The sequence below is a fragment of the Ambystoma mexicanum genome, chromosome 4p (genome assembly GCF_040938575.1).
Source record: "Ambystoma mexicanum isolate Mex_15411 chromosome 4p, UKY_AmexF1_1, whole genome shotgun sequence".
Taxonomy (NCBI): domain Eukaryota; kingdom Metazoa; phylum Chordata; class Amphibia; order Caudata; family Ambystomatidae; genus Ambystoma; species Ambystoma mexicanum.
Window position 1 is genome coordinate 558,913,102 of NC_090927.1, and position 27,008 is coordinate 558,940,109.

At 40.6% G+C, this 27,008-nt stretch overlaps 1 protein-coding gene and 1 pseudogene across 2 annotated transcripts in view; one reads left to right on the top strand and one right to left on the bottom strand.

The window, feature by feature from the left end:
• The window catches only part of CSMD1 (CUB and Sushi multiple domains 1), a 5,442,057-nt gene that overhangs the window by 5,164,459 nt on the left and 250,590 nt on the right, over window positions 1-27,008 (bottom strand). The window lies entirely within an intron of this gene.
• The window catches only part of LOC138453815 (ubiquitin-like modifier-activating enzyme 1 pseudogene), a 73,790-nt pseudogene that overhangs the window by 15,912 nt on the left and 30,870 nt on the right, over window positions 1-27,008 (top strand).

A 27,008-nucleotide genomic window follows, 5' to 3' on the forward strand; every position in this document is an offset into this window, starting at 1 on the left:
TTTGCCTTTTTGTCTTTTCTTTCTACAAGAACTTTTTTTTATGTAAGACTATATTATGCTGCAACATTATATGAAAAACTACGTATAATGCTGCACTGTGCCTTGATACATTTTAATATGTCCCGCAGGAGTTTTAATAATACAACAACCTCGTTCATGGCTTTCACTGCTTTGTGTGCATTTTTATTGGCACCATTTGACAGCGTTCTCCTTCTTGTTAAAATAGTTTTATAGCTTTTGGTTGTTTGGCAATAACGCTCCTTAAGGATTTTTGAAAATCGTTAGCTTTTACACACAGTATACCTTAAAGTAGAGCTTAACGATGTGCGAGAGCTATCGCTGCGTAGACATACAGTGGGGAAAGGATCAATTTTACGCGGTTTATGCATTTTCTATTAGCCCCCTCCTTTGGAAAATGTTCGAAGACTTAAAAATGAAACATAAAATGTGATTTCGGCAAGAATCATTTGATGCATTTATGGAAGAATTGTAATCTGCTTCCCGCTGCCAGCTGAAACACATTAATTACAGACCATTTGAATATGCTGGCGTTTTTATTTTTTGGAAATCAATGCACCCAGTTTTAAAGTCGATTACAAAAAAAAAAAAAAAAACATCATTCTCATTCGAGTTACCAGTTGACCTCGATTACGACCTACCCAAACTGCCCTGCTTCAGAAGATCAATACGCCATCATGCATGCTGGCATCCATTAATATGAACGCTGGCTGCAAGGTCTACCTTGCAGATAGACAAGTCAAATACAAGCTCGGATTACAGTCTGTGGGCTTATTTAGGAACGTGTTTTTTCAATAGGAAAATCCCATTAAAAGATGCTTTGTAAATCAGGCCCTATGAGTACACAAGTTCAAGCTCAGAGTCGTGTGCGATGGAAAAGCAGTCACAGCAGTCGACAATAAAACTCTGGTGGACAGTCTCTTTTCACCCTCTATTGTTGAAAGCAGCGTTTTCTTCAAAAAGTCCAGAAGTCCACAGAGCGGAGTGATGTACGAGTGGAGAACCAGTTGCAGCAGTTGGCGCAGGTGGACAGGTGTCTCGGTGAGTCCCTGCCTGCACGCTGCTTTGCTTGAACGTCAATTAAGAGTGTCAGAATCTGCCACTGGATGTACGATCTGAGTAGTGGCAAAAACGGATTGTCAACTTATATGTCTGACTCCATTGGCTTGAGCTCAATTTCTGACTCTGAGATGTTGGCAGCAATCAATCTCCCCCTGCCGAACATCACCAAACTTTGATACAAAATCTGGACCGCTCAGTGGTCTATTTTAAATCAAAGTTGCTGGTGGACATAGTGTTGCAAGAGAGTGACTCTTCGAGAGTTTGTGGCTTTGACCTTGCCAACATGTTCTGTATATTGGAGTGGAAAAGCAGCCACGTCAATAGCACTGCAGCAGCAATTAAGTGGAGTTGTACTCGTCCTTTAACAGAAAATTATAACTTCAGAGGAAACGCAAGACTGGTCATGGCTGATGAAGGCGACATAATTCTAATAATGATTATGTTGCTAGTGGACAGTGTGTTTACTCACTCCCTTGCAGTAATATCCTGGAATGTGAGCGGTCATTCGCATCTTTTTGCAAATTCATTTGTGAGCGCAAATTGGGATTATTTTAGCCTCATAAATCTTCAAAAGATATGTTTACAATCTAGCCCAGTCATGGATGGTTTTGTAGTTCTCTTCCAGTCGGCAAAAAAGGGGCTTGTTTGGATTACCATATTGTGGCCTACGAACTCTTTTTAAATATGCTGCCAACTTGAGGGTTTTGAACTCAGACGCATCCTTTTGTGACTCACTTGCAAGTATTGGGACCAAACCCATTCTGTCTTCTGATCATCAAGGTTTACTGGCATGAGAAAATGTTAAAGCTTGACTCTTTTCTAGATCATCATTTTTGCTTGGTAAATGTGTGGTGTGATCAAAATGTGGGGGGTTTGATCATGTTGGTGGGGGATTTGAACTCAGAATGCAGTGATTGTGACCCATCCCTTAGGAGTCCCTTAGAAGTATTGGTTTCCAAACGTTGCTCAAAAAGCAGCATTATGGTCCCCACTGGATCAGAACTATGGGTGGGTTGGGATTGCCCTCTTTGAACCGAGCAGTGGAGGGGGGCATTCCTTCTAACACAACCTGGCGCATCCTTTATTCTACTATTGATTATCATTTTTGTCAGGGACTGACTAAGGGGGAAATTAAAATCACTTCCGGTGCTTCAATAAGAACTGAGTGAGCATTCCAAATTGATTGCCCTATTTTCATCGGTCCATCAACAGGGTGGTTTGTGCTCAACTAATGTTGTTGTTAATCCCAGGGGCAGACAGGTCTCCTAGAATCCGGCCCTGGTACCCGGGGTGAACAGATCTCTAGTGAAGATCTTAGAATGCTCCTATGCTGAACGGAAGCTCATGTTGCTTTCATTTTCCAACTTTGCACATCTTGCTGCTGTTTTGGTTGAATCAATCCCAGAGCTTGACAGACTTCCCATCCACACACATATAGTGAGGAAGTAGTAGTTAGAAGGAGCCAATTTAGGAAGGTGTTTAGGAACTTAAAGCAATGGAGGGTTATCACAGGTGAGGTTATGAGGAACTTGGTCAATCAAAAACAGCAAACATATCGGAAATGGACCAAACAATCTCAATGTTGTAAGCTCCAGGGTAATGCAAAAGCCCTTTTTGTGGTTCTGAGAAACAAAAACAGTATGTTTTTTTGGGCAACTTTTGAATAATGTGGACTCCTACCAGCAAGGAACGCAGGCACACTCTGTTCCTGAGTCCGAATGGGTCCGATATTTCATAACACTTTTCTCCTGTCCCCCTAATGCAGTGGATTATGTTACACCCTTTAGAGGTATTGAGGATAGAATGGACCCAGCCCTTTTAAATTCTGAAGTAATCTTGGAAAAGATACAGAGGATTAGTTCCTTGAGGGCCCTGGGATCTAATAAATAATCGTAGCTGTTGCTAAAGAGCAATACCAATTTATGGGCCTCCACCCTGGAATCCTTGTTCTATAACATTGTATCTCTTGAGCAGCCCCAGCCCTCGCACCCTCATGGTCTAAAGCCCACATATTGACAATATATAAGAGAGGCCCTCAAACTTGCCCTTTAAACTATCGGCCCATTGCTCTTCTGGATGTGGACAGTAAGATTGTTGCAGCAGTTTTGCTGTCCAATCTAAAGGCATGGGCTACATCATCGGGTGGACAGGCTAAGCGCCAGATTGGCATTCGGTCAAATGTAGGCACCTCATTAAATGGGCTGATGGTAAAGACCATTCAAAATCTAGCCTGGGATGGGAAATACAATTCAGTTTTCATGGCCTCGATAGATCTAACTGTGGCTTTTGATGCTGTCGACAGATGCCTTCTCTGGGGTTTCTTGAAGGATTGGGGAGTTCCTAAGGGTCTATTGAGACTGATTATCGGGATGTACGCCCCTTTGGAAATTCAGGTGCACTTAGATGGTTCAGGAGGTCTCTAAAGGCTGATTATGACCCACTGAGGGGCGTCAGGCAGGGGTGTGTATTCACCCATGCCTGTTCATCCTCTATCTATCTGATATCGGGGAATATCTGGCACCAAATACCGTTATTACACCAGTAATGCATAATACAAGGCACGTATGGATGTCCTATGTTGATGATTTTGTCGTTGTTGACTGCACTCCGATAGATAGGTCTCCATAGGCTGCTAGACATTCTTTCAATATGCTTGAGTAAACTTTCATTACCGATTAATGCAAAAAAATCATGCATTCTTCAATGAGCAAGGGGGCTGTGCTAAAAGGTATTTTGCTTGGTATATCGGTTCGGAACCAGTTATGAGGGTTGACTCGGTGCTATACCTGGGTTTTTGTATTTTGGCAAATCCATTGCTGTCTAGGTTGAAAGCGTGGTTGAAAGAAAGAATGTTGCCACTGACCAACCAATTGGAGAGGGTGGATGTTCGATATGGGACACATTCTCTCAGAGCTGCTGTAAAATTCTACGAGTGGAAAGTCATTCTTAAGATCCTGTACGGGCTGGATGTAAACCCTCTTCCGTTACTGGAAGTCTTATCATTCCTAAAAGCTCAGATTTGGCATAATGCATTACAGGTTTTTACATCAGTTCCTATAGATATGATCTGTTATGAGTTGGGTATAACATCCCTTCAAACACACGCACAGTGGAATATATTGGCTTTGACTCACAAAATGTTTTGCCCAGAACCTAATTCCATGTTTGAAAACTTGAATGAAATAATGATCTAAGTAAAATGTAGGTGGTTGAATGAGACACGTGTTTATTGTGAGCTGTTGTTATCCAAAATTGCCTGTACAATTTATGACCTTAAGGGCAATCCATGTAAAGAGGGTGTTTTTTTGTAGTGACTGGACAACCACAATTGAGAGAATACATGACTATGCATCCCTGCAACATCTTAGGGGTGATCACCAAAAACTAGGCATACTAGCAAACCTTTTGGCAATCTACCCTTCTAAAGCAACAAGGTCATTGTTTCTACTTTTTCGTTGGAACCTTTGTCTGACTAAGCAAATATTGATTAGAAATTGTTGCCTGGAAGCTGACCAGCAGCATTGTCGCTTTTCCTATGGGGGCAAGGGAGAAACCCTTAGACATCTTTTGATAGACTGTGTTGCAATACAGGGATTGAGATAGAACCACTTAGTAAAGTTCCGATTTGTAACGAAGGAGGGTTTCGGTGATCAAGTATGGGCAGAATGTCTTTCTGGAAGTACCACATCTTCTGTCATAGTTGTTACATCTTTTTTGACAACTTTGAATTTAGAACAATGTCCGGGATTAAACATATTGGACAGGCCAATCAGTGGAGGTCTGTTGTGAGTAAGAGGTATGAGTTGTTTGACGGTTCTTTTCTACCCTTTTATTGTATTAATTGATGGTTTACGGATGATATTTATTGAGGTAATATTTCGCTTTTTAATGTTTCTTTGTTATACCTTATTTGTACTTACTTTAATTGTTAAAGTTTAAGTTTACTTAACCAATAAACAACACACACAAAAAAAAAGTTCAAGCTCGCCATGCTTGGTCTCGTGGTGTTTAGGCTAATGGTAAGGCTAGTACAACACTATGCAATGTTGCAATATCTATAAAGATGCCCCTTTTCATACTCCATGGTATACTGACTATTTTAATTTTATTTTGGGTATTTGTTGACTCTGAACCCACCTTTGAGTACTGTAAACTTGCTGGGACTTTAGGCATACATTAGATGGTTACAGCGAATGATGTCATTATTATTATTATTATTATTATTATTATTATTATTATTATTATTATTATAGTATTTATTGAGCACAGACCTAGCTTCGAGAAGCAGCAGATCACTTTACATAGGTACACAACAATACAGATAAATAACAGAGCGCTTCCTTGACCCATATAATGCATTATTGGCATACCATTAAGGGTTACAGGAAATAGGGAACATTTACAGTTTCAGTGCTGATAGAGAACATGTAGTTGTGATAGAGAGTTGTCTGTAAAGATTAGGCAGAAGGTATACCATGTGTTTTTGGGGTGTGTATCTGGCAGAACGTGAAGATAGTGCTCCCTAAAGAGGATGGTCCTGATGTCTATTCTCTGTTGCTTCAGTGTGTTGGTGAGAATCTCACAAAGGGGGTCTTTGATATGATGCTCTTCAGGGAGAAAATGTTAGCTGACTGAAGCAACAGCTGAAGTATTGATAAGACTAAGTCCTAGGGCTTGTAATGAAGAGCACAAGGTCACAGGCTTGCAAAGTAAACATTTAGTCTTCCTCTCATATTGTTTATATTTTGGTAAACCTAGAGGATTTGCAGAGGGAGAGGAGTTTCAACGTACAATTGAGAATCAAACATGAATATTATCCTCTGGATCTAGATGTTCCCTGTTTATCCAAATACGTAAGGCAGGGAGTGCTCCAACTTTACATGTCGGAGGGCCAGAACTTGCATTAGGTGGGTCTGCTTTGTTTTTAAACAAGACTTCCCAGACACCTTTAAAGATCTCCTGCTCATTGTTTGTAATCCATTTTCACTGACCTATTTTCCAATAATTTTGTAGGATTTCATATTACCAAGGCCCAAAAACTATGTGTCCCTTTGTTACAAAACCAGTACAAGGAATTAGGAACCATGTTCTTTTAAAGGAATTCTGATATCACCAAGAACTCAAATAGGTCAGATCTAGAGTATTGGCTGTGGTTACATTCCCTGGCCCTCTAGTGATTGATGAAGAAAGGTGGCCCACCAGGATTACAGAAATCTAATAATATAATAGGAAAGTGCAAACTATAACCGATACATGGGTACCTCTAATTGGTGGTAACATTAAGTTTTTCTGGAAGATGCCCTTAGTTGGTTCCGCTGTTATTCCATTTAGTATGCCTGAAAGAGTATACATAGAAGAGTGACCCGATTTTCATCCTCCAGTAACATATTGACATATGGCATTTAAGCAAGAGTGATAGAGAGGCTCACACTTTTTTCTCTGAGCATGAACCAAAAACGCTACTAAAATACAGAAAATGGTAAAGCAACTGCGCCCGGTCAGTCCAGATTGGGGTTCTGCAAGATGAAATGGATGTCTGTGCCCTTCATATGATGGCTGTGTTCAGCAGCATCTGTATCCTGGGTAAAACTCAACCTTCTTGAAAGCCTGCAGAAACAGTGACAGAATATAAAAAGAGCACATTACCGAGCACTTTCCCCTTTAGGTATTATTGGGAACACGTTTGGAAAGGTAATATTAACATGCCTGAATTAAGGTTTTGAAGAAAGTCAAATCGTTTCACAATTATTTCAGAAGTATATAATACTAAATGACCTAGAAGGAAACAGCCTTAAATGGAGTGCCACGTTCGGAGGTAAAATACTCCATGATTTGCTTTGATTTTGGCTATTTTTTTAATTACATAGTTACAGCGCTCCCACTTCCAGGTGGGCCCTACGGGGTATTGACAACATCTTTTCCCTCGGATGTCCAGGGGCTTCATTCAGAAAGTATACCCATCCTGTTGCTCTCCAAAGACACGGTTCTAGTTTCCAGAACAGAAAAAGTGTCTACAAAAATAATAATCAGTGAGATGCTAAAGATGGACCCTTAGTTTTCTTGGCTTCATTTGTGTTCCAACTTTAAGCTTGTGACAATGTGTGCTGTTGTGTGCTATTGAGGTAAATAACTTGAGCAAGGATCATTCTCTACCATGGGTGTGCCATGTTAAGAACACGACTTATACCTTGGAAGTGACACAATTCTGGGACATCCTACAAATAATAAATAGCAATTCTAAGTCCATGGTAACAATCATTTTTGAAAACTCGATTATTCAGGCAGAATCCAGTAATTCTAAGACAGTACCCATTAGGACTCCTACCTGCTTGTTAAGGAAGTAGGTCAGTAGGAAGTATACCTTTATTGGATTATGGCATAATATAGCCAAACTTTGTCGAATTGCGATTTGACATCTTGCCCTTGGCAATGTTAACGAGTAAATAGGAGCCTCGATATCTGTGTTGTGCCCTTATTGCCCATGGAGGTCCTTTTGTAATGAACTGGAGCCTGGTTGGAAAGCGTAACATGCATCATATATTTCTTTTTATGACCAGTTTATTTTACAGCTGTCCCGGGGGACAGTGGGGCTGCGACGTGTGTAGATAGTAGTCTCTTCCGCCATCTCACAAGAACATTTGATTTTACACCTGCATGACATTTTCATGTAGGCATAAAACCCAGATTACAAAGGAATATGGCTTGCTTTTAGACCTGTTGCATAGCATGCAGATTCCAAACTGATCCATTTTTTCTAAATAATTAAAGAGTATAGAATAAAGGCAATGTTGCTTTACTCTTTTCTTTTACACTCTGCTTTGAGAGCATTTAAATGGAATGCACAGGACCAACAACATGCAGGTGTAAGTGTCGGTGGTCCACTAAATGCAATTACTAATTTTAACAAAATAACCCCCCCCCCCACCCCCGTGTTCAAGAAATGATACTTTTTCTGGTTTTATGTCTCTTACATTGGAACTCAGCATGGTCACTGAAGGTCATGCCTACCTAATTATGGTGTTGCAACCCATGAAGATGTAATTTATGCTCAGACACATTGTTTAGAGAAAGCTTGGAGCAGAAAATCTAAGTTTTAAAATGTGATAACTTGAAATAGACTTTCATTCGTAAGTTTTTACTTTTCATAGTTATTGGAGGGTTAGGATAATTATGATTTATGTTGGTTTTAACTCAATCATTAAGTGTTTATCCTCATTCTATACAATGATTGTCATTATGAATATTGCTTTTCAGTGAAAGTCTTATAGTGTAGAATTATTTTTATTTATTGTTGTAGGAATTATTGGGAATTGTATTTGTATATGTTTTTAGGACAAATATCATATATTTATAATGTGCCTGTACACAAGTGTTTCTAAGCACAACAAGACAAGGAGGAGGAAACATAGGGAGAACAAAACAACAATCTTACTAAGCCCTGTGTCATACAGATCATGCAAGTGCAGGGAAGTGGAAAGGGAGAAGTGTAGAGGAGGTGGGGAAGAGAAGTGCAGGTAACTCAAAGTGCAGCCAACGGGTGGCTTATAAGTGCATACAGTTGCAGATACAGACCACAAGTGCTAGGGGAGCCAGAAGCCAGTGCTGAGTGCAACTAGACAAGCAGGAGCCGTGGTCCAAGTTCAGATGGTAGTCAAGAGACCAGTGCATGGAGCAGTTGGGACATCAGCAGGGGAGAGGAAGAGAGAAAGCTGAAGCGAAGAGGAAGATCCTGGTTTGCTTCCAGAACCAGAGTTGGTTCTGCTCAAGTTTAAGAGAGTCAGGGAGGCTGTTCCAGAGGGAGGCCTCAGCCAAAGATAGAGATCTGCCCCCAACTCTCTGCTTGGAAAAGCGACTGACCCTTAGAGAGTTGGAGGTGGATGAGCGGAGAGCTTGAGAAGGGAGATGTTTAGGAAGAGAGAGTAGGAGGTAGTGCGGTCCCAGACCCCAGAAAGCCTTGTGGCCAATGTAGAGGGTCTTGAACTTGAACCTTGCCGCCTCTGGGAGCCAATGAAGAGATTTCAGGGCTGGAGAGTTACGATTCCTGGGGTTGAGGGCAAGGACAAGTCTTTCAGTCCTATTCTGTATAGGTTTTAGATGTAGGACGATTTAGAAATACGCTGTTGCAATGGTCCAGCCTAGAGAGGACTCTGGAGTAAGTGAGAATGTGTGCTTCTGGGGGAAAGTGAGGAAAAGAAGAATACCTCTGAGCATGTAAAGCTGATAGTTTGACGTCAGAGATGTGAGGAGAGAAGGAGAGGGTGGAGTCGAAAATAAGGTTCTTAGCCTCACAGTTAGGAGCAAGAAGATGGCCCAGAGAGAGAGAGGAAAGGAGGAAGCAGGTGTTCCGATCAGGAGCATCTCAGTCCTGCTGGCATTAAGACAGAGATCATTATCAGCACACCATTCCTGAATTGTGGTGAGACAATCTTAAATGAGAGAAGGAGAAGAGGCAGCCGAGAGGAGCCTGAAGGAGAGCTGGGTGTCATCTGGGGTTCATCTGCATAACACTAAAAGTTGGAGCAGAAGGAAGTGATGCAGTGGGCAAGAAGTGTCAAGTATTGGGTGAACAGCCAGGAAGAGTGGTTAGACCTCTGGGGAACACCACAAGTAGAGAGAGAGATAGAGGAGATGAAAGACCCCAGTTGGACCTGAGAGGTTCAGTCAATGAGAAAGGGGTCAGCCAGGCCAGGGTATGATCAGTGATACCCAGGTCATCACGGAGGTGATTGAGCAGGATGGCATGGTTGACCGTATCAAAGGCAGAAGAAATATTGAGGATAATGAGGACAGAAGGAAGGTTAGCATCAAGGTTAGAGAGCAGGTTTTAATGATGCATTTTCAGGAGAACAGTTTGCTTCCGGCAGCTCTGAAAACAGACTGGTGGTCGTGGAGACAACCTACAGATTAAGTGTGCAGATTATTCTGGGAGATGGCCAGCTTTCCCAAGAGTTTGCCCATGAAAGGAGTGATGGAGATCGTGCAAAATGTTGAAATAAAGCTGAAAATGATGATGATGATGATGATAAGGTCATTTTTTAAATAAGATGTGTCCAATGAACTTAGCGGGATGCATGCAAGCTCCCCGGGTTTATGCAAATAAGAGGACAGTGAGATACAGTCTCATTGCAAAAACAAGCTAGTAGACACGACAACATAGGACGTGATGTTCAACTACCACTGACATCACCATATTCATTCCTGTTAGAATGCTATATGGCATGCAACTATATCCAGTGACAGTTCCAAACTGAAGTGACTCCCCATCTGGCATTCCCTGCAGGCGACCTAGGCCTTGAACTGGTGTTAGTACCAAAGGCTATGTTGATGTAGCAGCTTGCTTCCATCATACTTAGGAATACATCGCAATACAAAATCTTCTCCAAATCTTGAAGATGGGAAAATATAAATCACATGAGCAAAATTCAAAACACCAATCATCTCATTTTTCACAAAGGTTTAAACACAGTGGGGCTTATTTAAAAAAATATATAATTGCCTGCAAGGGGGCAGCAATACTTGCAGTTACGTTCTGCTGGTCCCCTGAATGCCATTTTCAACACTCTCAAAATGGAGTGTAAAACTAAACAGTAAACCAGGCAAAATTGCCTTTACTCTTTACTTTTGCTCTCTGCTTAAGAGAAATACAAAGCTGCCTGCAGATACGCTTTGCATGTGGCATTTTACAATGGATCCCAATGGAAAACAGGCGCGAAGGGCCTGATTCATGGAAAAATGTGCATTGATCCTGCAAAGCCTGCATGTCCAAAACGAGTGTGCGCATCCCTGCCACAAAAGATTGTCTGTGCACTGTGTGTATTTATGGAATTGTTCCCACAAAGTAACACTATGTGCAAGTTGCAGCCCAAACACCCACGACACGCCCCGGCGCATAGCAATTCCAGCCGCATATACAGAACTTTCTGCACTCCTTAACCGCAAAGCAAAGCATTCAAGTAAAACGTCATGCAAACCCCCACAACCAAGGCAGCACTCCATCAAATCGGGTAGGGTCCCTCATAAATATTCCCAGCAGTCCCTCAACATGCATACCATGTACATCTATCATAAAAGTGGTAATTTCCCAGTAAATATGCATGCAAACCCCCGTAAACCATTCCTGCACCGCGCTACACTGCTTACACGCACCCCTTAGTTTGATCGGAACCCTTATACCCAAGATTTCATCTTAACTTTCCGTGGTGATTCCTAAGTGCAAGTGTCTGTATGCCTGGGTCGGTTGGCAGTTTAGAGCGAGAGCTTTGCGTGGTCATTTCCCTGACATGAGGTTGCGGGGTCAGATCCATGACTACACTTTGTGTTGCGCAGTTGTGGGCATGCAATAGCCTCACGCGGGCAGTCCCTCAGAAGGCCCACAATTTCCCTTGTTCTTCCTAATTTAGTTTTTTCCTGCCCCCTGCTCCAGTCTCTGCGCAGCCACGCCCACGCTCTGGAAGGAGTCTGGCGCAATGCTATTGACTGCATGCAGGGACGCACAGAACCAGTGCAAAGGCTACGCAGTGTACAGAAAAATCCTGCAAAGTCGACTTCATGACCTGACAAAGGGGGTTTTGCAGGAAAATTGACATGCAAAGTCCTGATTTTCCACGCATAAGAATCCATGAATGAGCCCCTAAGTGTAAAAGTAAAGGGTAGCCAACTTGAATATTTGGTATTAAGGCCTGCATGAAAATGTCATACAATCAGAAATCCAAATGTTCTCCCGAAATTTAGGAGGAAAGCAAAGCAGAGATGGAATCTCCACTTTGCTCTCCTCCTTTACTTCAGAAAGAATGCAAAATAAACTTGAGCATAAAAGGGAACCCGCAGTTTGGAATCCATGCTACTTTTATCTCCATACACCCACAAGAACTGGCAAACATTTGATTTACAGACAATTGCAGAGGTTTCTCATTGTACCAGGAGCATACACATGGCAATGAGAATGTTATTTTAAATTAAACTTGTAAACCAAGTGCCTCATTACAAGTATGGCAGTGCCAGAAAAAAATGATCTAATGCAGTGGTAACTATGTTACCACTGCATTGCTGCATTACTTCTGCATTACCACACCGCTGTACTACAAATTGATGTTGAGGTGGAGAAAATCCCGCCAGCAAAATGCAGAAGGTAATTCTGTCACCTTACCGCCAATAAAACAGCCAGATCGGCAGAAATATCGCCAGCGACAATTCCTCCAAATTCCCCATGGAATCCTATGGACTCCAAAAATGGGGACTAACACTGTTTTACCACCACATGTAATCTGGCAGTAATCCCACCGAAATACTGCCAAACTTGTAATGAAGCTCTTCACGAAATTTACTCAATTGCGAGAGTAACTTAAGATATCCACAATATTCACACACTGCTGTGTTTTCATTTGTCTAAAAGCCAAACCTCTTATCCTTAAATGCTTTGGCAAAAATAAAATCATTCAATTCACCTGTTCTAAATGAATATTTCAACACATTGTCGCTAAACCAATTGATGAAAACTGTTTGAGATTGTACCAATATGAACGCAAACCAATGTGAACAGTAGATACTGTTTTCATTTCTGTTTGTAGTATGTGAGGTCCAGCAAGTCGTCTATACCTGTTAGTATCTTTCGCTCGGATTGAAATGATATTTTAAATAATATCCCGCTCTTACATTTTCAAATATTCTTCTCTAACACAAGATGTACCATTTCAGGACTCCGTGGTGCAGTGCGTTTCACCAGACCTGCGGTTTGCTATCACAGTAGAAGAGAATTATACTGCATTGGTTTCTATAACAACAGAAGAGACATTATTGAGAAAATATGAATGTAATGAGGTTCCACTGCCATCAAATCAGCACATTTTTACTGTATGCAATTTCTACCTATGGCTACTCTTTTGTTTCTTCTGTCATGAATTGCAAAATAGTTCCTTCCGCAGATGTGCATTTAAAATCAGTATTTACTGGGGATAGAATACGTACACTTAATCGGAAATTTCCTGTACGGCATAGCGTGAAAATAAAATGGTGTACCCTCCTTATTAAAAAGTATAAAAGGAAAAAACACAGGTGGCATTCTGTTAGAGCATTTGTTTTTAACATCTGGCTTTATTCTTGCCAAACATGTAAAATATGTTTCTTGATAGGAAAGATGTGGTAATGCAAACTAAGTCAAATAAAATGCAGGCACTTGTTTATTTGTCCTTTGGGATTAATAAGGGGTTATTAACTGGCCGAGTGGTTGAACTTTCCAAATAGCGGCCCACCTCACAGTGAGAGTGAAGGGCTAGAGTAAAGGAGAGGTGTCTGTGTGTTGGGGGTTATGGGGAATTGTGAAAGAGGTGGCGGATATGCAGCTCACGGTTTAGGGTTGTTTGTTCGTCTGATAATATTTTGCGGTGAACTGTTTGGAATAAACTGCTTGCATGCTAACAATGAGACAAAGAAACTTAAACCAAAATACGCCCGACCCCCGACCGCCACTCCCCTCCCCTACTTCCCTGGTTGCATACCGCCATCTCCCCTTCACCCCTGCAGCGTCTGATCCATCCCTCTAACGCGGAATTGGATCTGACGCCACATTGGCCCATTTATTTCTTTTTGGGTTTTTTTATTTTTTCCGGTGACCCGCCTCCCATGTTGAGGAAGTGGGGGACACCCCCGCAAACCCCCAAGGCCAATACATACCAGACATGGAGAGCGGGGGCAACCCCGTAACCCCCGATCCATTAGCCTAATTGTTTGTTTATAATCGGTTGATGGTACTGGCCCAATTCAGTCAAATGCACCATTTGATCAATTAAAAATGAACAATTAGGCTAACACCCAGCTCGCAGGCTCCTGTGAATGCAGACATGCACTACAAAATACTGCCCACGTTCCAAGCAGCCTGATTTGCCAGTTGTCCTTACTAGGTGCTAATGATCATTTCAAGCTATGTGAAAGAAATGTTATACAATGGATAATGTGGGCTCACATATGTGTCAAATGGCTGCTACAAGTTACTAATGGGTTCCTTCCCCATAAAAATACACCCTTCTGCAAGAACTTTGAGGTGGCTTGCAATGTCCTTCTTAAGTACACGTGGGATAATGTTATTTCTTATAACATGAGGGTATTTTTCCTGTCAGACCCATCCCAAAAAAACATGTTACATGATCTTCAATGGAGAAAGAATTTCACCCAGACCGTCCCACTCATGTTTAGTCGACACATGGAATGTGCATTAGACCCCCTTGACAATCATATTCGATGCCACATATTGCCAGCCACATATAGATTCAGCAGGAACAACAAGCAAGCATCCTAGCCAGCAAATATATGGACTTGCCAACCTCATGAATATGCTTCTCCTAAATCACATTCTGAATCCGTTTAACCAAAAATATTTATTGTAATCAATATGGCCCTTATGTTGGGCATATATTTTATACAAAAAGAACATAGGGGCTGATTCAGAAGGATGTTTTTCTAACTTACCTTTAGCTTAACCATGTAGATAGCTATTTAAGTTGCAAAGAGTGTAACTTAACGCTAACTTCAGACTTAATCTTAGGAGTAGGACGTTGGGGCAGCCTTCACATTTCGTAACAGGAGTCTATAGGCCTGATTTGCAAAGTGTGTTTCAATAGGATTGCACCATTATAAAACAGTTTCTTTTTAAGATCAGGTCCCACCTCTATGTAGCTTACTTTGAGTAACTCAGGAGTAAGAGGGAGTTGCTCATTGTAGCTTCTTTGCACATCAAATACCTCTCTCCAGGTTAAAATCGTCATCATGTATTTGTGAATCGTCCACATTTTTTTCATAGGTTATAAGACCAAAAGAAGGGAGTAGAGGCAGCAGGGGCAACACACACTTTTAATGATGCCCACCTTTTTTGATGTTGCTTAGAATGAAGAATGAACTAACTTATCTGTTTAGTGCAAAGACATTTGGACCTCATTGAAAGTGTATCCACTGAGATACCACCAAACTGTATTACCATTACCTACTCTCGGTCTGGCAGAATTACATGCAGATGGGGGAGTTGCCAGTAACAGAATTACTGGCACATTTTTTTCCAAACCAGCAAACTCCTAATGAGGCTGATTGCATCAATATACACACATGAGTGAGGCAAATTACTGATGGAAAATACTCTGTCTGATTCCTTTTCTTTTAAATATCAAACAATATAATGTTTGGGGAAGCTTTAGAATAGTTTCAACTATATATTGTATTGCAGCTTTCACATTTGAAATACACGGGGTCTGATTTACAAAAGAGATTTACAAAGTGCAAAAATGATTTGTAAATCAGGCCCCCGGTATATAACAATTGTCGGATCATGGGTTGCAATAATACAGATGCAATGGCCAGTAGTCCTACTCGTAGAATCTACCTAGTCTTACTCATAGAATCCATCATAAGATGATTTTGTGAATGGAAATGATAGGTCGATAAACATACATACAAACATGGATTCGTCATTTTACTTGTTCCACACATAGGTCATGGACCAAATGTAGCTTCTCTTTCCATGATTGGAATCATCTGAACCTACACAAAACGACATTAAAGACATCACTTGTACATTAAAAGAAAACAGAGCAAACATTAATGCTGTGAGGTTGTGACAGTGATGCGTACCTCATAAATAGGCAGATGGTTGCCATGGTGAATCATACTAATGCCCACTCACCATAATGACACTGTATTAGCATCTTGTACTGAGCAGCGTAGTTCCCATTATTCCACAGAAGGCGTGTTAACATGGAGCAGGTGAACGTAACCTTATAAAGTTAATCGTTGGTTAGTTCAGAAAACTGAATCTTAGGTATAGATTTACATGAGAACTGAACATTTTAAAATTCTGCAGATTTTCGGTGTATTTATATTATTCGTGTGTACAGTGAGCTCACAACTTGCTATGCATTCAAAGAGTTTTTAATCAGCAATGATTACAATTACTCTTCATTTCTGTTCATTTTCATTTGGTTCTTGTGCTGTTTTTACATGTCAAATTCAGTTCAAGCCTCCTATTTATTTGCTTAAATAAACAATTGCATAATTTATACAAAACTGCAATTTACAATAGTCAAACTCATCTTGGCAACCCTATATAGTTCACAGAACAAAGACAGCTGGATGCATTTTTTTTTGTTTTCTGGGTTTCACGCTTAATTGTTGTTGTAAACCGTTATATTGACTTCTGAAATGTTGTTTTCTTTGTTAAATGAAATTAGGCAGCAGCTGCAAGACTGCATCGAAGCATATCTTTGCACTGCAACCGCATACCCGATTTACCACACAAATGCACAATGATAACAATGACTAGTGGGGGAAACACTGTACAGAACTTTCATAATTTCAAGAGTTAGTGTTTGGTGGATGAGAGCACGTTGAGGTTCATTCTATAATGAGCGGTGGCGAAATTGTAAGCGTAAAATTGCTTTTGCGCTTTCATTTTCCTATCAAGTGCCTATTCATGTTGTCCCAGATCTGGGGCCTGATTCACAGAGCGTTTTCCAATGGGATTGTGCAATTATAAAATGCTTCTGTGAGACAGGCCCTTAGCATCTCAGCGTTGATTTCTTCGTCCTTAGAAAAGCGCTTGCTTGTTTGAATGCATGAGATTTTCACACTGGGACAAAACAAAGATTCTAATGGAATATACGTTTGATTTGCACCTGCTAACGGCAAGATGGATTTGCTGGATTCCATTATAAAACACTACCAGCATTTGTAGGTGGGGTTTTCTCAAAGCGGAGTGAAAAATGGAAGTGTAAATGTGATTTTGCCTCATTTTCCTCTCCAGATTTCTCCTGTTCTTTGAGAATCAGAAAACATTGCATGCAGGGGACCCAACAACACATATGTTGAAACATTGGCGGACCACGGCATGCAATTTACATGTCTAGTAAATTACTGCAGTCTATCTCAGAATCTGTGTATTATATTGATCTTTGTTTATCTGCATAGACCAAGTCTCTGACAAGATCGGATTTTTGACACCTTTTGGCGTTTTGAAGACCAAGCACTCACAGGGAGAGGATTACAAGGGAATACAGAAAACACGTATTCGGACTTTCACAGTCCTTGGTACAGTCTAAATCAGGTAAAATGACAAAGGTAAGGAAAATAGAAGTGCAATACGTGTATGACAACTACAGCAATCTCTTATAGAGTTGGGATGGTATATGCATCAGTGCAAATGCAATTGGCCTTGTGACAAATCAACTTCTGGGGCACCAGTGGTCCAGGGATGAATATCGGTATCTAAACAATCAATCAGCCCCACACTTCCAGTACACCAGAAGGGATTTGAACAGATTGGAAACACACACAAATTATAAACCTCCTTGTCCAATTTTGGTAACATGGACGAAACGGTAGGCTTATCTCCGAAAGGTAGTGAATCGTTGGAGCAACACAGCGAAAATACAATTATCACCCAGTGATAAAAGGGCCTGTCCAGTCAAGGTTGTATAAAAATATCACAAAAGACAGTTCTAGCAACACTAGAACACCTCGGCTCGAGGTCAGGAATCATTGTCTCAGTTTTGGTCAGCAGTTCTGAAGCACTGGTGTAGGTGTCACAGAAGTCTTTAAGCACCTGCTATGTAACAACTGTAAGCAATGCTGTTGGTTGCAGCTCGAGGAACTTGGCTGGCTCAGAAAATGTCCTTTGATGTGGACGTCGGTAGATGCTTTTCGAGGCACGTCTCCTCGCCTCTTCACTGGGCTTGTGAGGAGTGTGTTGCAGGCAGCTGCCTTGTCCCTGGGTTAGGGTTCACAGATTCTCTGGCACTTCCCACCTTTGAATCTTGTTGCAGAGACTAGCAGGGCATGCTGTGTGCTGGCTTGGTACCAGTTCTGGAGCTGCTGGAGGGTCCCCTGAATTCGGTATCTCCCTCTGTGTCATGGGAGATGTTTAGGGGAGGGATTGTGCTTCCCTCTGGAGGTCCTAGCCTTCCTTCACTGGAGGAAGATGTGAGGCAGACTGTACCTTCAGTCATTGTCCAAAGAGTTTTACTTTCTGCTTCTGGAGAAGCCACCATATGATCTCTCAAAAGAGGGTCTCAGTCCTCTTTTAAAGTCAAAAGGACAACAGGGATTGGTGTAGGCTAAGCCTACCTAAATGAACCAATCCTGGGTCCCCACCAACAATCTCCTGTATGAGGTCATAAACAGAGTGTGTTGCAAGAGAAAAGGTAAATCGGTGAAGACATGTAATACTAAGTCCCACACATCTCCTATCTGTTGTGGATCAAAGGGTCTCTCTGGTTAATGTAGCTCTCTGTGATTCCTGATTAAAGTGGCAGGTCTCCTTTTAAGCTGTGGCAAGACCAGACTCTCTGGTTCCTGCAAACCACATACTCATACCTCATGAATGTGATCCCTATGTGGGATTGACTACTGTAAACACACAGTCCCAGACATGACAGCTCTCTGTCAGTTGATACTGAGATTGGGAGCAAGCTTCAGGTTGATAGTGCATATGAGAGATTGATGGGATTTTCTAGCACCTTTGTTAGCCTCTGCCTCCTTGCCCCATGTGGGCCTATTTGATGTACACTTTATCATTATTTTAACTTATTTCAATTGATGCCACCAGCTGCAGGGCCCAACAAAAGGACAGGATGGATCCATGGAGACTTTATTAATTTATTAGGCTGGCCATGGCAGGGGGAAGGTTTAGCCCACCCCCTTCATGTACTCCTCCTGTAATGGCCCAGCTAAATATGACAGGGAGGACTTCGCCTCGGGGCTGTGTCCACCCAAAGTACACATGTCTATCTGTATTTTGTGCGGTGAACATAGGAAAATGTGTGCAGATTAGCCCCACACATTTTCCAGAGGCTAATCTACCATCTTTTAATTTGATTTACACATTTTTTAAAAGCCCATTTGAGCACACACCCACACTGCAGATGGTCGAATTCCTCACAGGCCTAATTGCGCTCATGCAAAAAAGGTAATCTTTTAATACATTTTTTCACTAGGGCAACACTTCTCTGGTGCAAAAAATAATATTTCTTTTGCAATAGGACAATGTGTGACCTAGTGCTAATTGCAATTCTACGAGTGCAAAGTTTCTGTAATGCAACTCCTGGAGAGCTCCAGATCTTCTGCCATTAAATCATGTTTCTATAATACTTGTTTCGTCTTTGGCATGCTGTCACTTAGATTAGTGAGAGGATAGCGGAGAAGGGACTGCCACTGTCTCATTTGAATGGTGGTTTCATATCAACATAATGAAGAATTCCTCATATTTTTATGATCTGCTCTTTCTGAGAGATGCTCTGAAGCATTTAAACCTCAAAAGGAGGCACAGAAACAATGATATATGGAAGCTTTAAAAAGTGAACATAAAACAAAAACATTTTCTGACCCCACTCACTACATTTACATTTGCTTGTATTGCTAATTCAGGGTTGACTTTATCCAATCATAGTCTATCCTGACATGCCATTTGTGACTGTTGATATGTTTATTAGTCTTGGAATGCCATGTCCTCCAAATATGAATTTGCCATTAAATGACAGTTGCTACATAGATCTTTTTTCACAATTCAGTCTAGTAACTCCAGATTATGTTACATGCTGTTAGTATATTTATTTTCTTTCTCATTTGTTTTCTGTTTCATTTTAACATCAATAGGTTAAATCCCAGTGAGGACTGGACTGTGCAATGTCTAAATGAGCCAGTATTGGTGCCTAGTGAAAATTGCACCTATGTCTCCTGCAGACTCCTAGTGTACTCTGTGAGGAAACTGAGGGTGTCGTCACTTCATTCTCCCCATCATGCTCTGCTCAGCTGGTCAGGGATCCTGGATACCAACCCTGGGTAGGGGATTCTTCGGGAATGGTAGGGGGAAGTTTGTGGTTTAGACGCGGTTTCCCCATTTCCATTCCATGATTAACCCTTGGTTCCAGCCACATTTATGTGATATTGCTACCCGTTTCACTCTTCCAGGGATAATACCAGAAGATATCATCAATACAGGAATAATAGGAAGAGGGTGAAGAAGAAAAGGTCCACAGGCAAGACATGTGATTCCCCCTTTCGGGTGAAAACCAACTTCACCCTCCCCCTATCTTTATGGGCTGTTGCAAAAGTTTCAGATGTTTTATTAGTATACATTCAGCCAACATGGACATAAAAAACATACAACATTAAAATACACATTAAAAAGAATAACATCATATTCATCACATAAAAGATCAAAACAACGTTACATCTAATACCTATTTGATGCAACTTAAAATATCCACAATCTTAAAATAAAATTATACGATAAAATATATCAAATGAATATCATTTCCTCTATTAAAAGTCATCCACATTTCATCAAGTTCCATCATATTCATCACATTAGTATAGGACTTAAAATACTTATATCGTAGACTTTTGAAACTTTCAGAGTACATTATTAAGTGGAGTAGTGTCTCAGTTACACACAGACGGTAGAGTCTTTTATCATGAGTAAGACCAATTCTATCTCCTTTAGTCTCCAGGGCCTCAGACAAATTGAATTTAAGGAGTAGATAGGTGCAGAATGTTCTAGTGCTTGGATAAGCCGATATGCACAGAGGGGGCTTTATTCTTGATAGTAGTTCTGCACAATAAGCACCACTATATGTGTTAGATACTATTTTGGTCACATTTGGATCATATGCAAACTCATACAATTTCCTTTTTAGCCACATTTTCAAAGCTCCAATAGTGTGGCTAAGATCACTCCACGACCTCAATTTCCCGTGTATCTAAATAACTTTCCCACTGTGCCAATCAGAACAATGCCTTCAAACAGCAAGAAGGCCTTCATTTATGGGACAATTATCGTATCGATTTGCAAATCACACACCTTTTCATAGGACAACACGCATTGGTTTATGTAAGCATACCAAATGCCTTTTAGATCCAACTCCAAATACAGGTATTCAACGCTCACACATTGTGGAAGACACAGTAGTTTCCACAGGATCGTAGCTTCTAATATTACTAAACATTTTTCAAATTTATGGCCCCAAATCTCCACAGCATACATAAGCATTGACCTTATTTTTGCTGCATAAATGGTCATAACTGCTGATACTGAATAACCATTATTTCTACCAATGCATATGCTTAAAGGATTTGCGGCAGTGAAACACTGTTGCTTGACAGCCAACCATTGTGCATCCCAGTTTAACTTATCATCGACAATTATCCCCAGATACTTATTTATTTTGACTTGTTCAATCTCTCTGGTCCTAGAGTCCAAATATATTTCTTAGGTCTATGTTTTTTTGAGAAGGCCATGATTTTGCTTTTTTCAATGTGTCAAGCCATTTCCCATGGAATAAGCAAGAAGGGAATCAAGCAAATGCTGCAGACCAATGGGCATGTAATCTAATAATAACAAATCATCTGCATACGCGAGCCATCCAATCAACAAGCTATTCATTTTTATTGGGTTGGCGTTAGATAATTAAATGCTTCCTTCATATCCGATAAATATAAATTGAAAAGGATGGCCACAATCATACACCACTGTTTAACACTGCGACAGGGATCCATGAAATTTGAGAATATCCCTGCTGCATTTAATCTTATTCGTACCATGGTATTGGTATGGAGTAGCAATAGCATTCTTAGCAAACCTTGTGGTATGCCCCATGCATTAAGCTTCTGCCATTGTCTGTTGCGTAATACTGCATGAAATGCGGCAGAGAAATCAATGTACGCACAATAAACGTCTAATTTCGTCTTTCCCTTGAATGTTCAACAATCAATGTCAACATCAACAAGTTATGTGTAGTGATGGACTTATCCTAAATCCTATTTGATTAGCTAGTAATATCTGATAGTCTTTAATTCACACATTTAATTCATGTAAAAATACCTTTGTGAAGATTTTAGATGAAAAATCGAGCATGGCGAGCATTCGAAAATTTGCAGGCAGGTCCCATGCACCCTTCTTATGGACGGTTAGGATGTGACTAGTTTTCCACGATGTGGGGATCTCACCAATATTACCTATTTGTTTAAATAATAGGGAAAGGGAAGCAGCCCATAGCTCTGGTCGTCTTTTAAGCACTAAATTGCATACCCCGTCGGGGCCTGCAGCACGAGAGTTCTTCAATTTTTTGATGATCACAATAATATCCAGTTCATTCGGGATTGGAAATACATCATTGAGATCCTCAACTCTCCCCAAGGTTTCCTTTATATATTCTTTCCATTTTGCCTCAGTGATAAAGTTGATTGTTATTTCAGGTTTATTTTTGAATTTTTACTAAGTAGTTGCCATATTCCTTCGGAATTATTGGCCATTGCTAAGCTCGCAATTGTTTGCCACTGTTTCACTTCACATTTTTTTAAATGTATTTTAACCATTGTTTGTAATTCTTTTTAAGATGTTTAATATGTGTACTGGCCGCATTCACAGTTAGTGTGATTTTACTACATATTAGCACATTTCTAATTTCATTTTTTTTTTTGCGTCTTTAATCATAGTCTTTAACCATCCTTTGAAACAACTTTTGGCCATCAATATGTGGTGTTTCATTTTATTAATTGTATTTATTTATTGTACTTTGTCATCTCACCCAGATCTAGTTACATCTGCCCTGTTATATAATCCCCATGTCATAATGTGGTAGAACTTTATTCATTTCTTTTACTAGTGTCTTCTTCTGAGAATTAGAATAAAGCACTCAGTTATACATTTGTGAACACAAGTGTTACAATCAACTCTTCAAGAGCTTCCACTAGCAAAGGCACTATGCAATCCAATCAACAATGCATGATATTCTTTGACATTTACTGAGGGGTAAGAGCATGCAGCCATGCCCAATCATTGTTTAGCACACATCATTTCACCTTTACAATTCTTGAATTTGCTCAAACATCATTCAATAGCAATAGCTATATCATTTCCACACATGGATTTAGTTCAAGCCAATGGCACAAAAAAGAAAAATAAGAACATTAATGCATATTCAAACATTATATTAAATAGTTGTTCCATATTTTCAGTTTTTCTAAAATTCATCAGCATGATAATAATCAGGTCTAACGGGCCGGGGTACAGATGGCAATAAGACCCTCGGCGGTGGGCCTATACCACCCATGGTAATGCCCCCGTTTTCTGTAACTACGGCCCCGGGGGAATTACCTGGGGCGGTATTGGCCGGCCGCCTCGGGTCTTATTGCCACATTAAACCAAATTCTTCCCACTGTATTGGCAGATGTTATTGTTTGTATTGACAGATGTTATTATTATTCAATTTAATGGTACTCCTCAGTAGCATGACTGGCTGAGGCGGCCCTGTCACATGATATGAATTTGAGAAGTGAATGTTGCCGATTCAAGCCTACAGCTATCCACTCAACAAACAACATAAAATCAGTTGGCTTTTCTTACTCCTGTAATTTTAATTTCAGCATCATTTCTGTTCCTACATCAAATAGCACACACTAGTATTGTCGACAATCAACAAGTAAATATTGAAACTCACAATAGGCCCAAAATTAACAATAATACAAACTGTGGACATAACTATTTTTACATCTAAAATGTTTTCATTTTGCAGAAGTGTGTACAATTCATACATGTCATTATGCATTCTTCACCACACCTGCATCTTTTGGAGCAGAATTTATTTTCTCAGAATAGTGTGGTGAAACAAACTGTTGAAATCCATGTTTAACAAGTCATGTCCTTGCAATTGGATGATAATAAAATACCTGTCATTACATTGTGAAAATCGAATGAATATTAAACGCCACGTTTTAAAATTAAATGAACATCAGAAATTGTGTTGACTGTTGGTGGGCTAAGCATTACTACATACCAAGATCAGCAAAACTTCACATTCAATGGGGTTGTCCTGGGTCTTTTTTTTTTTTTTACTTATTATCTATATTTTGTACTTCTTTTCTAATACTTCTTTTCTGTATGTGCTTATTAAAAATGAAATGCTGAAAGAATAACTACTGCACTGCATTTCCATATGAATACATTTCTAGAGGGTATGTGTCTGCAGTAATGGTGCTAGGAAATACCATTGCATTCATTCATATTTTAGATATCAAGTTTGAATTTTCAATAATATTGATTTTCATTGATCTCCTAAGCTTAATTTATGAAGGTAGATTTTTCAAAAAGTATTGTTTTGTCACGCTTTTGGTGTGAATTCATGAAATACACGCAGATTCACACCAGTGTGTTCTTAACACCTTCAATGAGAAATGAACACCTATACAGGAATTTTCAAGCGCAATGAAATACCAACTACAAGATTTATTTGCAAACATTTAAGTTCAAGTAAAATGCTTTATAAATCGTAGATGCAAATACGCACCCGGAAGTACAGAGAAGTATGCTGTTTGCTGTGGGGGACTTGCAGTTGGAAGCACAGCGCAGTGACTGGAGTGTCGGAGGACTCGTGCTTCACTCCATCTAAACGTGTGGAGGAAGTCTTTGCAGATACACTGGGGCTGCCTGGACTAAGTAGTTACTTTTCTCAGTCACTTGAAACAGTATTTGTGTTAAGCCGTACAAGGGACCGCCTCTGACCCGCCCCGCCTCTGTATTCATATTCCGAGTGTGTAGCACACCCGCGCGCGCACCCGGAAGTACGGAGAAGTACACTGTTTGTTGTGGGAGACTTGCAGTTGGAAGCTCGCGCGGTGACTGGAGTGTCAGAGGACTCATGCTTCACTCCGTCTAAACGTGTGGAGGAAGTCTTTAAAGGATACACTGGGGCTGCCTGGACTAAGTAGTTACTTTTCTCAGTCACTTGAAACAGTACTTGTGTTAAGTCGTATACATATACACACGGACTGATCGTGTACCCGCCTTCCTTCTGTTTCCCATATTAGGGATCACCTGATTGGCTTTCCAACAAGGGACCGCCTCTGACCCGCCCCGCCTCTATGTTCATATTCTGAGTGCGTAGCAACCCGCGCGCGCACCCGGAAGTACGGAGAAGTACACTGTTTGCTGTTTGTGGCTTGGAACGGTGAGCGGTTTAGTCTAAAGTTGCTCTGTGATTAAAACATAACATTTATTCCATTGGCTAGGCACTGAGTACACAACAGATAAAGGATAACATCTAGTTAACAGTAAACTGTAATTGTATTTAATCGTAGATTTTGCTGGTGGAGTTAAGTGTGCTTGAGGAGTTTGTGGTGGTCGGTTTAATTAGAGCTTTTACCCTGTGTTTTGCTCTTGTGATCGAGTCGTTCATTGTAGTGTTATGAAAAGAAAGACGCTAAACACTATTCGTGACGGTGCCATGCCCACTAATACAATAAAAACAAGGAGGATGAGTATCGCTCAAGCGGTTGCGCTACCACTGCCTGATTCCTCTGACTCTGACGAGGATTTAGTGGTGTGTGCACAAAATACATCAAAGAATTTTGCTGACGATGTTGGAGTGACTGAGCAATCAGACTCTTCTCTATCCTTATTTAATGAGGACAGAAGACAGTCTGTGATGCCCTGTGGGTTGAGTAAAGGCAATTCCTGCACATCATTTTTGGACACACCTCGGATATTTCTATCAGGGGAGATAACCCTGTCGGGTTTATCGGGGCACTTTGATTCATCAACTCAGTACAGTACCTCCTTAGGAACTAATAAGGTGATGATTGAAAAGGATGACGCAAAAAAAAAGAGAAAGTCGGTTTGAGTGTTATAAAAGAATTAGAGGTTGACAACCAACACCTATATAATGAAGTAAAAGCTCAGACTTGGTATCTAAAAGAAATCCTGAAGGCTTTAGTGGCTTTGCCTGAGACCCTGGCAGACAAACTTTCGGAAGTGTTTGCTCCGCGAAAGGCTCAAGATGGTATGGAAGCGAAGTTGGCTTCCACATTGAACCTAAAAACAAAACATACCATGACAAATGATAGGTTAAAAAACCCCATTCTAAGTGAAAAATCTGCTGAGCATGGAGTTAGCCATAATGTCACTGGGCCTGTGTGTTTACCTGAGAATAAGAATGCGAAAGATGTAAACACGATGCCAGTAGTTGACTTAAAGAATGTAGGAAGCCTTGAGCCTGATATACAGACTTCCAATTTGGATTTTCCTTCCATCAAGGTTGCGGAGATATTTAATGTAAAAATATCCCAAAAAAATTGAAAAAAATGAGGAAGAATCAAGTTCAGGCACAGAAGGCCCTGAATGTTTCATCAAGAGGGAGCCCAGTCTACGAACAATAGAAAGTGATCCCATTGAGGATGAGGAAGTCATCCTAGTCGGAGAAAGAAGCAAGTAAATATTTATCCTGATCATGCTCACTTGACTGATGATAAAGAGAGTGCTACCAAAGCTGTCATGCCATCGGAGTACAGTGATGCTGAGTCAAATCTCTCTGAAGCTTTAAAGAACTAAAGAGTTGCAGACAGAATTGACTCTAATCTAAAAAATCTGAAAATGGGGATGTTAGACATATTTGACCTCTTTAAGAATCCGGATGCCCCCTTGCGTATAAAAATCCCTGCAAGGGAGGAGCTTGGATGTTCTATCGGCTCCCTGTTGAGAGAAAGGTCCTGTCCTCCTGATAGCTCGCACATGTTGTTTAAAGGTCTGAATCAAGTAAGGGAGGGTGCCTCTACTTATAATATGGGCGCCAGTAATAACACAGTGGCTAGTACGATAAAAGTTCCCCAGGGGATTGATAAGACCAACAATGAGATACCCCTCGATAATAATAAGATCGAGGGTGTAATACCAACTGATTTGACCGGTACTGAAACAAAGTGCGATTCAAAAATGGATTCTGTACATGCTATAACAGATAGCTCTGTAACTGAGGATTGTGTACGAAGGATCATAAAAGATCTACTTAACAACAAATCTGTAGGTACTGCAGGCAGTATAAATAGAACATCACCTGCGAAGGTAGCTTTGGTCAACAAAAGTGGAACAGAAATGGGATTTCAGACGGACACTTCTAGATCAG